General features: G+C 33.4%; 1 long non-coding RNA gene across 1 annotated transcript; it reads left to right on the top strand.

The window, feature by feature from the left end:
* Positions 1-6,904: 6,904 nt before the first annotated feature.
* LOC129224023 (uncharacterized) lies at positions 6,905-11,165 on the top strand. The gene is made up of 3 exons (XR_008580668.1): positions 6,905-6,993; positions 9,512-9,619; positions 11,045-11,165. It is a non-coding gene; the product is annotated as an uncharacterized LOC129224023 (long non-coding RNA).
* Positions 11,166-16,669: the final 5,504 nt, after the last annotated feature.

Here is a 16,669-nt window from a genome sequence, read left to right as displayed (position 1 = left end):
ATTTTATAATTTTGTTACATTTGTAGAGTTTATAATTTCTCTTGTTAGTTTGTTTTTTCTTTATATAAGTGTCAACTACTACTGGTGGTTTTACTTTAATGTTTTTTTGTCTGCAAAAAACTTTTCAAAGACTTATAATCTGATTCTATAAATACAGTAAAATATAAAAAGTAATTAAAACAACGCCCGATATTTCGTTAAAAAAAAAAAAATCATACAATTAAAAAAATAATTAAAAAACCCCGCAAAAATATGTAAACAGATTCAATGATGCAAGGAGAAAAAAAAACACTTTGAAAGTATACTGCCGTGGGTAGGTGAACTGCAATGTCTGCAGAAATGAGTTTTCGAGCTATTTTATGCGAGATTTATTTTTTTTCCAGTTGAGCCTAATTAAATTGCGTTGAACAGCCTGTTACGTTCATCACAAAACGACATATTTTCCCTTCCATACTTTTTATAGCACTAACAAAGGAAACTTTTACTTTTTTCTCTTCCCAAGAGCGACCTGGAATGTATTTAAATGAACTTTACTTCAATCTTCTTTACTAATAATAAAGCAGAAAGTTTGGGTCTCTGTCTGGATGTCTGTGACGCGCGTAACGCCTAGACCGTCAGACCGATTTTTATGAAATTTGGCACAAAATTAGTTTGTAGCATAGGGGTGTGGGTCAGCATCTCGAAGCGAATTTTCGAAAATTCGATTTTGTTCTTTTTCTATTCCAATTTTAAGAACATTTTATCCAGCAAATTATCATAACATGGACGAGTAAATCCCCATAACGTGGAAGAGCAAATTACCATAACGTGGACGAGCAAATTACCATAATATGGGCGAGCAAATGAACATAGCAAATTGGTGAGAAATTCATCATCCATTATTTGTAAATATACAGGCGAACCAAATGGCATTTTAATTTTCTACTACGTGCAAAGCCGTGCGGGTACCGCTAGTAAAAATAAATGAAATGTGTATTTTGAAATAAGTTAGTTTTTTCAATGTCACCGGGTAATATTTTATAATTTGCATTTGAATTAACTCGATTATTTAACACAAATTTGTGGAATTTTCTTGAGTAGCATGTTATAGAAAAAACGGCAGCTCAAATGAAGAGTTAAAGCAGAGCAAGAACTGTAAGTAAACAAAGAGAAAATGACACGAGGAAAGCAACAGAATGCACGCGAATATTACGGCAAAGAAAAAATAATGATAAGAAGGAAATGAGGAAGAAAGAGACTGAGGGATCAAAAATGGGAATACAGAAGACGAGGATCAATAACAGGGAAGCTGTGATCAAAGTGAAAAACCAACGTGAATAAAGCACAAATTATCAAGACGACACAGCAAATAGCTATTTCAAGGCCACAATGGAGCCTCTTCATCAGTGCAAAAAGCTCAACACACAACCAGAAAGTCGCGAGACAACTTTCTGGTTGTGTGTTGAGCTTTTTGCAATGATGAAGAGGCTCCATTGTAGCCTTGAAATAGCTACTTGCTGTGTGGTCTTGATAATTTGTGCTTTATTTACGTTGGTTTTTCACTTTAATCATAGTGTAGCTTAAAACTTATTTGATCTTTTTTCATTTAACAGGGAAGCTAGTAAGTTAACTTTTATAGAGTTGTAAATCCATGTGTAACTTCGCCTTTCTCAACATCCCAAGTTTATGGAAGGATTCAAAAAACATGCTTTTCCAAATAGTCCAAGGAAAAAATAAACTCGAAAGTTATCTTATTTGCAGGTAATGCTGGTTGTACAATAATCATAATGGAATCACTGTGGCAAAAATGGAAGTCAAAGAAGTTCATGGAAAAAGCCTTCTAAGTGAAACATTTCTTAGAATTAAAATTTTTTGCAAAGAGTATTACATTTCTTGGTAGTTATCTGGAAAAAGATATTCTGTTTATGCGTAGTAATGAAACAGAAGAGAAAGTAAATTTTGCACAAAGCAATAAAAAAGCATTTGTTTAATCCTTGCTGTAAGTTGGTTGATGGAAGAGTTAATTTCAAGACAAAGTATCAGAGCACAGAGCTTACTTGTCATTAATACTTATACACGTAACTGTCCAAGAAACTAAACGAGTCTATTTCTAAAACAGGCCATCTTCAGAGTTACGTTCGTCGCAAAAATTAGTTGTATTCCTCATAAGAAATAAAGTTTAGGAATGAAAATAATGCAATGTATTGATTTTGCAATGATGTTTACCTAAACTTGAGAATACCCAAAGAAATTGGGAGCTGAATTTCAGGTAAATATTTTAGGTTACAAATATGTTACGTTATGATAATTTTGTTTCAGAATACCAAATGATGGGATTTATAGTTGTTTTCATGTATGAAGTATTACACATATGTTCAATTCTTTTGCAAAATTCATCAAAACTACGAGTAAATGATTTTTAACCGTTTAAAGTTCTTGTTAGACAACGAAAAAGAATCTCTGAATGTTACGTTCGTCACGATTGAATAGCCCAAAAAGAAAAAGGAGGAACAGCGCAAGGAGTGTAAAAAGGCATTTATTAGAATAATTTCTCTCATTATCAATATTTATTGCATTGCAAATCAACTGTAAAAATAGATTATGTAGGAAGAATTAATAATTTACCATGTTGAAAAATAATATGTTAGACTTTTATCTTTCAATGCGGTGATTTATTCACCAGCAAGAAGTAAACTTATCTGCTTGTGGAAGCCGGAAACAAACCAGGCTATCTGTATTTTGTTTTATTCATTGACTATTTTTATATCTTTCAGTTTTAAATTCTTACCACTACTTTCAAAACACTTCCCATCAAAACACTACGTAAAAAGCTGCAATTTTTTTACCGAGAGATAAATTTGGACAATGATTGAGATAAGAGTTATCAAGACAATCGAGCTTGCGATCACACGTCAAGTAAGCGACTATTTCGGCACAGTAGTTTGGGACGAACGTATTTCGTCAAGTATGAACAACTGAATCCGTTAAATACTTTTTTATCTTCTGAAAAGGAATTATATTTCACCATGTGAACGATAATTGATGCTTGAAATTTGTTTAAAACGCGAAACTATTATGTGGTGGTAAGTTTTTCTCTTTATTGTTTTGAGTATCGATATTAAGGTATGGTGATAAATTGTAGCTTGAGCATGACAGAGTTTATTTTGGGGGAGGAAAAGGGATGCGTTATTGGCAGGAATTTAAGCTGGAATACTTTCGCAAAATGATTTGATGTATTTTCTTAAGATAATGATTTTATCCATATGAACTTCACTAATTATTTTGTCACTTATTTATATTATTTTTAGGTATCATAAATCAGTTTAAATTTTTTTTTAACTTGATTTACATTTTCATCACTCTAAACTAGACTTTCAGGTTATTGATTGCTGAAAGGGCATAAATCCAAGTTTTTTTAATTAATTTCACTGACGAAATGAAACGTAATTTAAGGTGAGGTAATGATCCTACTTGTGGCTAGATAAGTCAAAAATTTTTTTGTAGAATTTAGTTCATTTATGAATGAATAACACTTTTTATTGAATCCTGAAAAGTTTCATTAGTGGGACTTTCGTCCTTTCTGAAATAATATCGATTCAATTAGTGATTGCAATACCTAATCGAAAATACAACTCCAGTTATTCGGTATTTGTTAAAACTTGATACCGGAATCGATATCAGCATTAGACATTTATCTAAAAAAGAACAAAACATACTTATTTTGTTACCCTACTTCTCAATTTTACTTGCATTAACAATAAAAATTGAAAAAAGAAAAAAAATATTGTGAGTAAAATATAACATAAACGAACACATGTTCTACTCAAATATTTATATAATAAGAGGATTAAAATGACAATTTATAGCATTAGAAACAGGAAATAAATGTAAAATGGAACTATTGCAGTATTAACAATACAACAAAGGGAACAAACGGAGATTAACGCATCTTTTCAACTGTCAGTAATGCTTAAAGGCATCATCGTCAGTAGCGCATCGATGAGAGGTCACGGGAGGTCATAGTGACCACCCAAAAATTTCCTTATTCGGCAAATTTTGGGGTTCTATTCGGTAAAATTAAGATCATTCGGCAAAATTTGGGAATTCTATTCAGCAAAATTACCATCATTCGGCAAAATTTGGAGTTCTATTCGGTAAAATTACCATCATTCGACAAAATTTGAAGTTCTATTCGGCAAAATTACCATCATTCGGCAAAATTTGGAGTTTATTGGTCAAAATTACCATCATTCGGCAAAGTTGGAGTTATATTCGGTAAAATTACCATCATTTGGCAGAACTTGAAGTTCTATTCGGCAAAATTACCATCATTTGGCAAAATTTGGAGTTCTATTTGTTAAAATTAACATCATTCGGCGAAATTCGGAGTTCTGTTTGTTAAAATTAACATCATTCGGAAAAGTTGGAGTTCTATTCGGTAAAATACCATCATTTGGCAGAACTTGAAGTTCTATTCGGCAAAATTTGGAGTTCTGTACGGCAAATTTTTCAACATTCGGCGAAATTCGGAGTTCTATTCTGTAAAATTATCATCTTTCGGGAAAATTCGGAGTTCTATTCAGCGAAAAAATCATCATCATTCGGCAAAATTTGGAGTTCCATGCGGCAAATTGAGAATTTCCGCCCTCCCAAAAAAGTAATTTCGAGACGCCCCTGATCATCACGCCAACTTCCTGCAGTTAAAACTACACTCAAAATTTTAAGGGACCAAATAGAAGATGAGATTGGAACTTATCGCCGTTTTAGAAGAATGACAGGTTGTCGAAGTAAAAAAACAAAGTATTTTTTATTTTTCATTGCTGTTCAAAAATAAATGCAAATGTTATGCCATGATACAAAAAAAAAAACACACTATAAAACCTCAATCAATTAGAAAAACCACACTCTATGCACACATATAGTTTTAAATCCTTGTTAACTGCTATATATTCCCCCAAAAGGTGTTATTGACGGCGAATGTAAAGTGGTGTAGGTCACAAAACGCTGCATTTCATATCTCGGTAAATATTGGTCGTACTAATGACAAACTTTTTGTGCTGGAGTTATTTTTCAATGGAGATTACACCTCTGAATATAAGTTAGGGGACCTAGGGCCCAAGTAAAAAGTTAAATTTTGTATTTTTTTTGACTTTTTTTTTTCTGCTTCAAACTTTCAATACCTTAACTCTGTGCCTGATTTTGAGCATTTTTGCAATTCGAAGTATACATCTCGGACTAACGGTTGCGAAAATAAAGGTCTTGCAGGTTAAAACGGAACACCCTGTGTAATGCACTAATTTGTATGAAATTTTTATCTAAAAGTAAACGGTAATTTTACATAGTATGTTTTCACTGATCCGGAAGAAAAACATTGATCAGTTCAATTTTTATTCATTTAAGGAGTCATTCTTTAAAGAAAAGTAAAAATTTGCCGTTTTTTTTTTGGTAATTTTTCTTTTTCCTTTTTTCTCTTGAATAGGTTGACTAAATGTTTACTTCAGTGAATTTTGTTGTTTCCAGTGCAATACAGAATTTAAAACAGCTCATCAGATTGAATACACAATAATATATGAATACACAAATGACCTCAATTAAGAACGATTACAAATTAATATTTAGTCAGCTTATCGACCTCTGTCATACATTCGTTGATTATTATCTGTTTTAGTGTCTATATTTGTTCTGCTTATCATTGTGAATCACATTTTGTTTTGTATAAATTAGTGATTCACAGGTATTTTCCAAGGGAAATACTTCCCATTGCTTGTTTTGAGAAGGACTACACCAGTGAGAATATATTTATCTGATTTTTTGCGAAGTATGTATAGCATTTTCGCCGATTGTATACAACTAATCGTGTTATGACTAGGGTTGCGGAGTCAGAGAGAAAATAACCGACTCCGGTCCCGACTATTTTAGCTCAAAATCAGCCAACTCAGGTCAAAGGGGGGGAAATGTGGGGGAAAAAAGGAGTTACACGGAACTGTGTGAATTAATGCTTTAATAAAACATTTAAATGATTCATATAAAAAATGGTGGTTGAGTTTATGTTCCTCTGGACTCTCCCAAAGCACCAGTATCGTTTCGCATATAGCTTCAAGTCCTATCTGCAGTCTCTGTAATTTGGGATGAGCCACGGATGCTGACCATCTCATCCTCTGCTACTTGCAGACAGCTACTGGGAAGTCAGGATCTTTATGGATTTATAGAAAAACGCTACCAGCTTCTTTTCCAATTATTCATTTATTTATTTTGCTTGTTTTTTAGATCAAGGGTCTTCAATTTTTTTTTACCCATAGGCCACATTGTAAATTTCTGAAGGCGAGGCGGGCCAATAAACCAACAGTAATATATTTTTTCAGTTTGTGTGTTTTCAGCCGGTCAGATAAAATATGTTCTCCCGTAAGTTCTAGATGCAGACTCGTCATTTTGGCACTCAGGAGGCTCGGGTTTGAACCTTTTTGTATGTGTGTGTGTGTGTGTGTGTGTGTGTGTGTGTGTGTGTGTTTTTTCTTCTCTATTCGTTGTTAATTGTTTGTATGTTGTGCTCATTTTATTTTGTGTATTTTGTATTGGTGTGCCTCTTACCTTCGGGCCCTATGTGATACTATGTGGTGCATAGGGAGTTTCTTTTTGTGTCTAAAAAAAAAAATCGCGAGTTTTTGCTTGTATTTTGATGCTTTTTTCCTTTTAAATGCATTGGAGTTCATACCCTTTTCTTTCTCTTTCGCTCTCCCCCCCCCCCCCCGGAAATTCTGAAATTACGGGGCTGTCTAGATGGTTCGTGGTATCTGTTGTTGCAGTTGTCTTGTAATCCCAATAAAATAACTTACGTTTTATTTTTGCAATCGATTTATGTTACTTCAAAATATTTAGTTAGTGATTAGTGAGTTTGCTGTTTAACCTTTTTTTCTTTTCTTTTGTAGAAACGATTTTCTACACGATTATGGACGATTATAGTGCTTCACTGAGGAAACAAAAATGAAGACAGAAATAAATGCGACGAACATTGAAGTAAGGAGTATGGTTCTCAAGAAAATGATGTGCGGTTGGGCACTGTAGTATTGTATGTACGTTTAACATAGGCGGCTGGTGCACCAAAAAATGAGGGGGAGGGGGGCAAAAAAGTGCGGGAAGGGGGGGGGGGCAACCTCAAAGCTGACTTTTTTTTTTGCAAAATTGGGCTATATTATTGGATTTTACTAATTAAATGACCTCTAAAAATGCGGAATATGGCTGCAGGTGACCACTGTAGACTTCTCACTTCCAATTGAAAGTTTCTTTCATGAAATAACATGAGAAAGAGTTCCTTTTTTTGGTATTTTTAGTTTTTATTTCTATGAAGTAAATCAATTCACCCTTCAAAAAATAATTTTCTGATAGAGCATTGATTTTTAACTTTTAAAAGTAAGGGGGCAGTTGCCCCCCCCCCCTGCCCCCCCTAGTACTAGCCGCCTATGATGTTTAATATGAACTTCAGTAATTATAAAAAACTCTTTAAATGCTGTCGCTTATTGAACCAGATCAATTCTACTCCGTATCTCTGATCAGTTGAATCAGGAAGTTCTGTTAACGTCAGAATTTCAGAGCATTTAAGTCTTAAATATCTTACAATGAAATCATGGATTTATTTTTTAAATGATAATTATTATTGTTATTGTCATTGTCATCATCATCGCTACTGTTATTTTAATTTTATTGTTTTTGTCTAGTATTTTTATTATTATTACTGTTATTCAGGGGCACCTTGACCTTAGATTTTTTTGCTGGCGGAAATTCTCAATTTTCCAATGGAACTCCAAATTTTGCTGAATGATAAAATACGATAATGCACGCACAAGCACATCTAATGATAAGGGACAGTAAGGGACTTAAAAATTGTAAAATTGAAATTTTGTCTCCCCATTTTCTGCATCGTCAGAAGAAAACCTGCTGATTCCAGAAATTTTCGGGAGGTCACGGACGGTCACTGTGACCTCCCATCGGGGCGACCCTGTTATTATTACTACTATTATTTTTACTATTATTATTGTTCTTGTTGACAAAAATCATAAAAAAAAATATTTTTATGAATTAAGATTTTTTAAAACTGATTTGAAATTGGTTTAAGTTTAGAATGTTTTCATTTTGCACATATTTGTTCGTTGCCTCGATTTTGATATTTCTAGCTCACTAAGCAAAAATTTAATAGATAAATGAGTCTCAGCAGATAAGTTCCTTAAAGAAACCTTCTAAGGTTGGTTCTTTGTTATTAGGACAAATATTTTCCCCTTCAATTATTGTTTGTTTGTCTTTTTTTTTTCTTTTTGACAATTTTAACGTTATATTTTCGCTCTATAAAATGAAAGAAACTGCAATCATTATGTTACATATTATGATAACAGATGGAGGCACTACACAGAAACGCCTCGTCCATCCGGACTCTGGACTAACTTGGGACCAAAGAGAATCCGGAGAACCGAAAATCCGGATAATTCGAGAAAAATGGATAATAAACAAACCAAATCCTTCAATAGTCAGACTTGTCATTTAGTACAATTAAAAACCATATTTTGTAGCAAAATCACAAAGAATTGTTTTCAAGTCATTGGAGACCCTCTTACAAGACATTAGGCGAAGGCATGAGGTTCAAAACTCTCCATGTAGATATTAAAGTTCCAAAAACATAGTTTAAGATTTTTGTGATGTTAGGAAGAAGACGTGAGGTTTTGTAGTCCTCCCGCGGAAGTGGTTTGGAACTAGACTCTTAAAAACGTAATTGTAGGCTGACTTTGGTAACATTAGGTAAAAGGATGGGATTCAAATAATCTTCCCTGACGATATTTTCGAAATATAAGCTCCAAAAATTCAAATTTTTTGACGATCTTCGATGTTATTGGAAAGACTGGGTTCAGGGACTCCCCACTGAAAAATTTTTGAAATTAAAATCGTTAAAACACTGTTGCAGGCGATTTTTGTGATATGTTAGGATAGGGGGGGGGAGGTCTCCCGGAAACTTTTCTTTAGATTTATAAACCTTGGGGGGGGGGGGGGGGGGGGGGGCGATTGTTCCCCCCCCCCCCATGTGGATCCGCTACTGGTATACGCACATACGTACGACTAATTAAAAGTGACGTTCGGACATTTAAAAATTGTAATATTGCAATTATATCCCAAATTTGTCGAATCGTCAGACAAAATTTGCCGCATGAGGAATATTTTGGAAGATCACAGTGATCTTCCGTGACCTCCCATCGGGGTGCTCCTACTCCTGGCGATAATGCACAAAATGTTATCCTTCAGCTGACCTTACCTACTTTGTTTCAAAAGTTAATGAAATATTTTTAAAAAGAAATCTAAAAAAAATTCATGACACAAAGAAAGGACTATTCAATCATGGGGTCGGGACGCGCTGAAAAATTGGTAACATTTTGGAAAAATAAAAAAAAAATTGTTCACATGTGCCCAAGTTTTTTTTTTTTTTTTTTTTTTCAAATCTTATTTTTGACTGAAAATAATTTTTATTTATATTTTCAACTTCCTTTCTGTTTAGGTAATCCAATGCTCAACTTTTGAGGTAATGATGGATCAAATCATCCGATGTGGGAGATATTTGAGATTATACTCAGATGAATTTGATAAAGATCATCTAAAGAAATCGGTAGATATTTCTTTCGCAAATACTTAACTGCTTATTTATGCACTTTTACATATTTATCATCACTGAAAGCCTTTAATGCGTATCCTACGACACAATTAAACTCGGTTTCTCGTTTCAAATTTTCAATATACACATTAATCATTGAAACTTGATTTTCCCGTTTTATGCACTAAGCTCTATGGACAAAAGAAATCTACAAAAAAAAAAAAAAAAAAAAAAAAAACTCAACATACATATACCCACAGCCTGTTGCCAGGTTATGACATCCAGAAATTACAGTTTCGTCCTCTTTATGGATTCATCAGTCTGGAACAGTCAATCACCGAACTGGAGACAGATGTCCTCTCATTGTAGCTGAGATAATGTTCAAACTGGCGGATAAAATTAATTTAGCTCACCAACGAGAATCGCAACCAATGTTGCGGTTCAACTCCTGAATAGAAATAACACTGCAGTATCTGAATGTTATAACCGTGCTGTCGGTATATGCAAATTTTACCACCTGGTTTGAAAGGGGTTCATGACGAGAAAACAACTATCTGTGAAGAAAAAACTGTTATTTGATTGCAGAATTTATTCAGTGTGTATTCCACTTGCTTCAGCCACATGCTCAAAGCGTGTTACTTATTGCGCGTTCAAACGTAGCACAAAAGGTTTTTTGATCATTTGCAGCAACTTGGAGACGATAATTGCAATTGATAAAGAAGACAAGAATCACTCGCCTGAAGTAAAAAATTCGAACTAGGGTGTATTTTTTTTTCCTTTTCACTTGGTCCATATTGCATATGTATTGTATGTAGAAAACAGCTTTCAACTTAAGTAAGGTGCTCAACTTGACAAGTTTTATTGTACAGTGAAGCCTGTGTAAGTTGACCACTTGCGGTGCACTACTTAAGTGGTCAACTTAAACAGGTGGTCAACTTATAGAAGTTAATTTATATGATAAAGACTAATTACGTACCTAAAACGGCGGTCAACTTACAAGGGTGGTCAACTTTACACGTTTTACTGTATTTACTTTAGTCTGATTTAAGTAATTTTCATGTTTTTCTCGTCAGAGTTTGATATTGACGCAATCCAAAACACACTTCGTCTTCACTTTGTAACTTTGTTACTACTAACACTAAGAGTTAGCAGTTGTTTTATATAACAATAAAGGTTCACTGTTCACTGCACATGATTTGCAAAGTTGCGGTTTAACAGCTTACACAGCTTGTTTTATAAAGACTCAGTTTCTGTAGTAAAAAAAAAATTCAGGCATTGAAAATTCAGTAAAAATTCCGCTGCAGCAAAGTCGATATATATCAAATCTTTAATCGAATGAATCATACATGGTGATTTTATCACAGCTCCGATAGATAATTGAATTACACAGAAAAACGATTTTATTCTTTGTTTTGAACTAAAATATGTTTCTTATTATAGGAAGAAGATAAGCCAATTTATTTAAGATATTTATTGTGGTCAAGCATTTCAATTGTATTTCTTATACTTATCTGCATTTTCAACAAAAAAATTTGTAATAAAATTACACTATAATAAATCGGTCGTAGTTTTTTTTTTCTTCTCTCAGTTCAATTAAGAATAATATAGCTTTCAATACATAAGGATATTTTGTGAACATTTTTTTATCTTCTTCGGTTAATTTTTAAAAAAACTATGTTGAAAGCGAACAAAATAGTTAGACGAAATATAAAAAGGAAATAAACACCTGCTTTTAAGCCCCCAAGTACCCATTTTAAACTGTTTCAAAGAAAATACCAAAAAAGAATACTAAAGCTACAGAAGGTAGTGCAAATGTCTAGTAAATCTATTTATAAATAGTATAAGCGGTAAAGCAGTCAAGTTCAGAAACATGAAATTTGGTGAAAAGGTATAGTGTTAGACGACAATAGGCAGGTTCGCCTTCGATTTTCAGTAAATAAATTACAGTAAAACCCCTCCTAACGGACACCTCCTTATGCGGACTATTTTTAACCCCCTGATTCCATGGCGAATAACATTATTAAACCCCTGTATTGTGGACACCCTTCTATTGCGGACAAAAAAAAAAAAAAAATCCCGTTAGTGTCCGCATTAGAGGGATTTTACTGTAAAAACAAGTGGTTGAACATTTTATATGACTCAGCAACAGACCTCAAATTAATTGTGCCAGATTTGATTTTTATTCTTTTGACCCAACTGGGTCGTTTCCAAAATTTTTAAAGTATTTTTTTCTGAGAGAGCATGCTTAAAAACATAGGATCTGACCATTTTTTAAATAATTTGTTTAAGTTTAATATTTTTAAAAAAATTCTTAGATCGGTGCGCTTTTATTGTTTATGCTTCAGTCCGATGACATCACAAATGATGAAAGGCCATTCAGTGTTGCCATTCACAGAGCAAAACATTTAATTCGCATCTTTACTCACGTGTATTGGCAACAATATGGTTGATAGCAAGCGTAGAGCGCTATTTTAATTCGCTTCTTGATTATCATAATGTGGAAACGTGGTAGAAAGATGCGCCAAAGAGCATCACTTGTGACGTCATCACGACCACGCCTTGTTTGAAAAATCGTACCTTTAAAAAAATTAATTAAAAGATAACTGTTGGGAAAATAAAAGTATTTTCTGGGTTCATGTTTTTTTTTTTTTTTTTTTTTTGCTTATTCTATCAATTTCAGTGACAAAAAGTACTACTGTTGACTGAAGGAAACAACCCCATTGCAAAAAACCCAATTTTAACACGTAATGGAGAAAAAAAAATTCCGATTTTGTATCTTTTATGAATTTTTGAAAACACGTTATTAAAGTCGATTTTATAGAGGATTCATCTCTGTAAAGTCAACCAACGAAAAGTAGATAAATCTATTCTTTGATCTCTAGCTATAAAAAGGCGAAACATTTCTTGTTCTTCAAAAACTAACGACCAAACGGCACGACCTTGAGGGTCACGGGTTTTGACAAAATTCCAGCTATAGGTCCATTCCCACTAGGTATGAGCGCAGGTAAAGCGGTTTGACTGCATAGGGCCCAAAGTTGCTAGTTTGGCCCTTGAAATGCAATGGCGTTTCCATTGGAATTTCAGACTTCGACACTACGTTCAACCTCCCAACAATTTTGGCATCTTTTGCTAGTAAATTGAGTATAATTGAGAACACGTATTTATTTATGGGCACTATCTAAGTTATTTGAAAAGTCGAAACGATCTTTTATTTTTTTATTTTGTGTGTGTGTGCCATGTGCAATAAATAAGAGCTTTTTCACCTCTCCCATTTTTGCTTATCAATGTGGGGTATCTTTGATAGCAGACGATAAATATCCAGTTAAAGTAAATGTTTTTATTAGCAAACGATTAATACTTTTTACTAGCACACGATTAATATTGTAACGGATTCGGTGCGACTTCCACTTTCTTGAAATGAAGACACAGTTCTTGATAAAAACACAGGAAATTTATTTACACTATGTACAGGAAAGATCTTCAACAACTGCTAAATTTTTTATCAGCAATTAAGCAATTATCACACAACACCGTAAACTCAACGTTTACACACGTATTTACTTCCATATACGAAAACAACACAGCGAAATGCCTCGCAATAAACAGAGCAAAAATGCTCTCCAGTTCGAAATATCAATCGAAACTCCCTGTTTATCCATCGCTAACGGCTTTTATAAACATCGAAGAATTTTCCACAACATTCTTTCTGCTTCCAGAAATGCGTAGACCGTTATCAAATTTTATCAATGAAAAGAAAAGGAAATAGGGGTCGTATACTTTAGCGGAATGAAAAGGGGTTGTATATTCATTACGGGAAACTATTTACAGGTTACGTTACTACAATAATTACTATTTACAGAATTTGTAACAATATAAAACGAAAATAATTAGTTTCATTCGCAAACGATAAATATCTTGTAACTATGTTATTTTGGCATTCAAGTTATTGAAATTAAAAGTAGTAACCAATTTAAATTTGAGAACCGCTTATTAAAAATTAGTATCCAACATAATTAATTCAAAGGTAAGCATGATGCAAATGGCTCATACTGCAGTACAGTAGCAGAAAAATAGATAAAAAATGGTGATTTTAAAGGAAACTCCGTTGCATCCCGTGTCTAAATTATCAACTTCTGACCCCCGTTGCAGCCGAACTAGGGCCTATGCAGTCAAACCGCTTTACCTACGCTCATACCTAATAGGAATTGACCTATATCTAGAATTTTGTCCAAATCCGTGACCCTCAAGTTCGTGCCGTTTGGTAGTAAGCTCAAAAAAATATTTAATAGTTATGTATAAAAAAATAATATTTTTTAAGTAAAGAACACGATTTTAATTTCGGCGGATGATTCTTCCTTCTTTTTTCCTCTCATCACCCCACGATGTTATTGATGAATTTGAATAAAAACCAAGAGGGAATAATAGGGGTGCTTCCTTCAGTCAAAAATACTATTTTCAGTCACTAAAATTGATAGAATGAGCAAAAAAAAGAAAGAAACATGGAGCTAGAAAATACTTTTATTTCCCCAACATTTATTTTTTAATTATTTTTTTTAACTGTTAGATTTCTGAAACAATCTGTTTCGTTTCATCGTGTGACATCAAAAGTGAAGACAGCCATCCTGAATCGGAGCGCGTGGCTGTCTTTTCTGGGAAGTGATCGCCTTTTGGTGATTTTTACCTGCGTGCGAATTATTAGCGGAACGAGAATTGTTAGTTAAGAGCCATTGTCTGTAAGAATCAGGCAGTTTAAAGCATTTGTGATTGTTGACATTTTTAATTTTTTTTATTTTCACATATGTTGTTCCTTATCATAAATGTAATGTAAATCCGAAATTTGAGCTCTGTCTGACTCACCATTTTTGAGAAAACAATTTTTTTTGTTTAGGGGGCATGGCACATTTTTGCCGGTTTTTCAAATTTGCAGATTTTAATGTGCTTGTTGCTTGAAGCGCCCTTATAATGACATGGATTTTTTAATTCCATATTACTATATGGTCTTGTTAGATACTGTTACAGCTGTCGAATCGGTGACACTACGAGGGCGACGCCCACAAACTCCGTTTAAAAATGACCGAAAATGAATTTTTTTCTATATTCAAGGCCAATTTTCTCAAAGCGCCTTCATGATGACACCAACATTTTTAGATCATTTTCTAGCCACACTTACATACAACAAAAATATGTATCAAAATCGGTGTCACTATAAGGACGCCAGCAGATATTGGAACTTTTATTCAATAAATTTCACAAAAACACAAATATTTAGAATCTAATTACAACTGTCGCCCTCATAGCAGATATCTGATACTACATTAGGTTGATAACCAACATGTTTGTCTAACATTTGCACAAAAAAAAATCGGTGTCACTCCTATTATTTTTGGAAATATAATCGTTCCAAGTTAGTACGTTATGGCGTTTTTTTATATTTATTTATTTAATATTTTCACACCCAGATTTTTTTTTGTATATATTTATTTTTAATTTAATACAAAGAAGTGTACCTTATAACATAAACAGCTTTGGGCAGCAAGAGAGTCTTTTTCTTGAATAGAAAATGTCCGTTTTGATATAGGTACCAGGTGGATCTATTGTGCATAACATGTATAGACTATTATACCAATACTCGTCTTGTTTTTTCCGGCCAAGCAAATTTATTTATTCCAATTGTTCTTGACATGCATTTGACATAAACTTGCAAATGGTCAACTTCTACTCTTTTTCTGGGATACCATGTTTTCCCATACTTTAGTGCTACAAAATTAGCAGTTTTCAATAAGTGATGAACGTCTTTCTGAAATTGATTTGACTTGATTCGTAATGTTTTCCTCGTTTTGGTCTACGTTATCCTCAAATTCAGTTTCAGATTCTGAATGTTCGCTTTCTTCAATATTCTCATTTGATGCATTGAGAATGCATTCGTTTTTTTGTTTCTTCCATCGAAAGAAAAAGGATAGGATTTGTTTCATAGTACAATACTCTGAAGCAACGAACAGTTTTTTCCCCGTTACGAACTGCATTTCTCATCTAGTATGCAACTTGACAGGGATATTGTTTTTTCCCAGTATTTTCACCAATCGTAAATTGTTCTTATAAATACTCCTTCTGCTTTGAAGTGAACTTGAACTGAGCTCGTAAAGATAGGGACCATCCAATTTCATTAAATTGAACTTTTGGCAATGCAGGGGTATTTATTAGTTGAAAATTTGAAGCATTTATATAAGATGTTTGTAAGAGCTTCTCTTTATACATCTTTCGTATAAAATCCATTTGCAAGTTGAGGTCAAATGTATGTCAAGAACAATTGGAATAAATAGATTTGTTTGGCCGAAAAAACAAGATGAGTATTGGTAAGATAATCTAGACATATTATGCACAATACATCTTCCTGTACTTATATCAAAACGGGCATTTTCTATTCAAGAAAAAGACGCTCTTACTGCCCAAAGCTATTTATGTTAAAATATACACATTTTTGTATTAAATTAAAAATAAATATGTTCAAAAAAACTATCTGGGGGTGAAAAGATTAAATAAAAAAACGCCATAACGTACTAACTTCGAACGATTATATTTCCAAAAATAATAGGAGTGACACCGATTTTTTTTGTGCAAATGTTAGACAAACATGTTGGTTATCAACCTAATGTAGTATCAGATATCTGCTATGAGGGCGACAGTTGTAATTAGATTCTAAATATTTGTGTTTTTGTGAAATTTATTGAATAAAAGTTCCAATATCTTCTGGCGCCCTTATAGTGACACCGATTTTGATACATATTTTTGATGTATGTAAGTGTGGCTAGAAAATGATCTAAAAATGTTGGTGTCATCATGAAGGCGCTTTGAGAAAATTGGCCTTGAATATAGAAAAAAATTCATTTTCGGTCATTTTTAAACGGAGTTCGTGGCCGTCGCCCTCGTAGTGACACCGATTTGACAGCTGTAATAGTATCTAAGAAGACCATATAATAGTATAGAATTTAAAAATACATGTCATTATAGGGGCGCTTAAAGCAACAAGAACTTTAAAATCTGCAAATTTGAAAAACACGCAAAAAT

This window comes from Uloborus diversus, chromosome 6 (genome assembly GCF_026930045.1).
Source record: "Uloborus diversus isolate 005 chromosome 6, Udiv.v.3.1, whole genome shotgun sequence".
Classification (NCBI taxonomy): domain Eukaryota; kingdom Metazoa; phylum Arthropoda; class Arachnida; order Araneae; family Uloboridae; genus Uloborus; species Uloborus diversus.
Note: the sequence above shows the minus strand (reverse complement) of the source record. Positions and strands in the feature narration are given on the sequence as shown.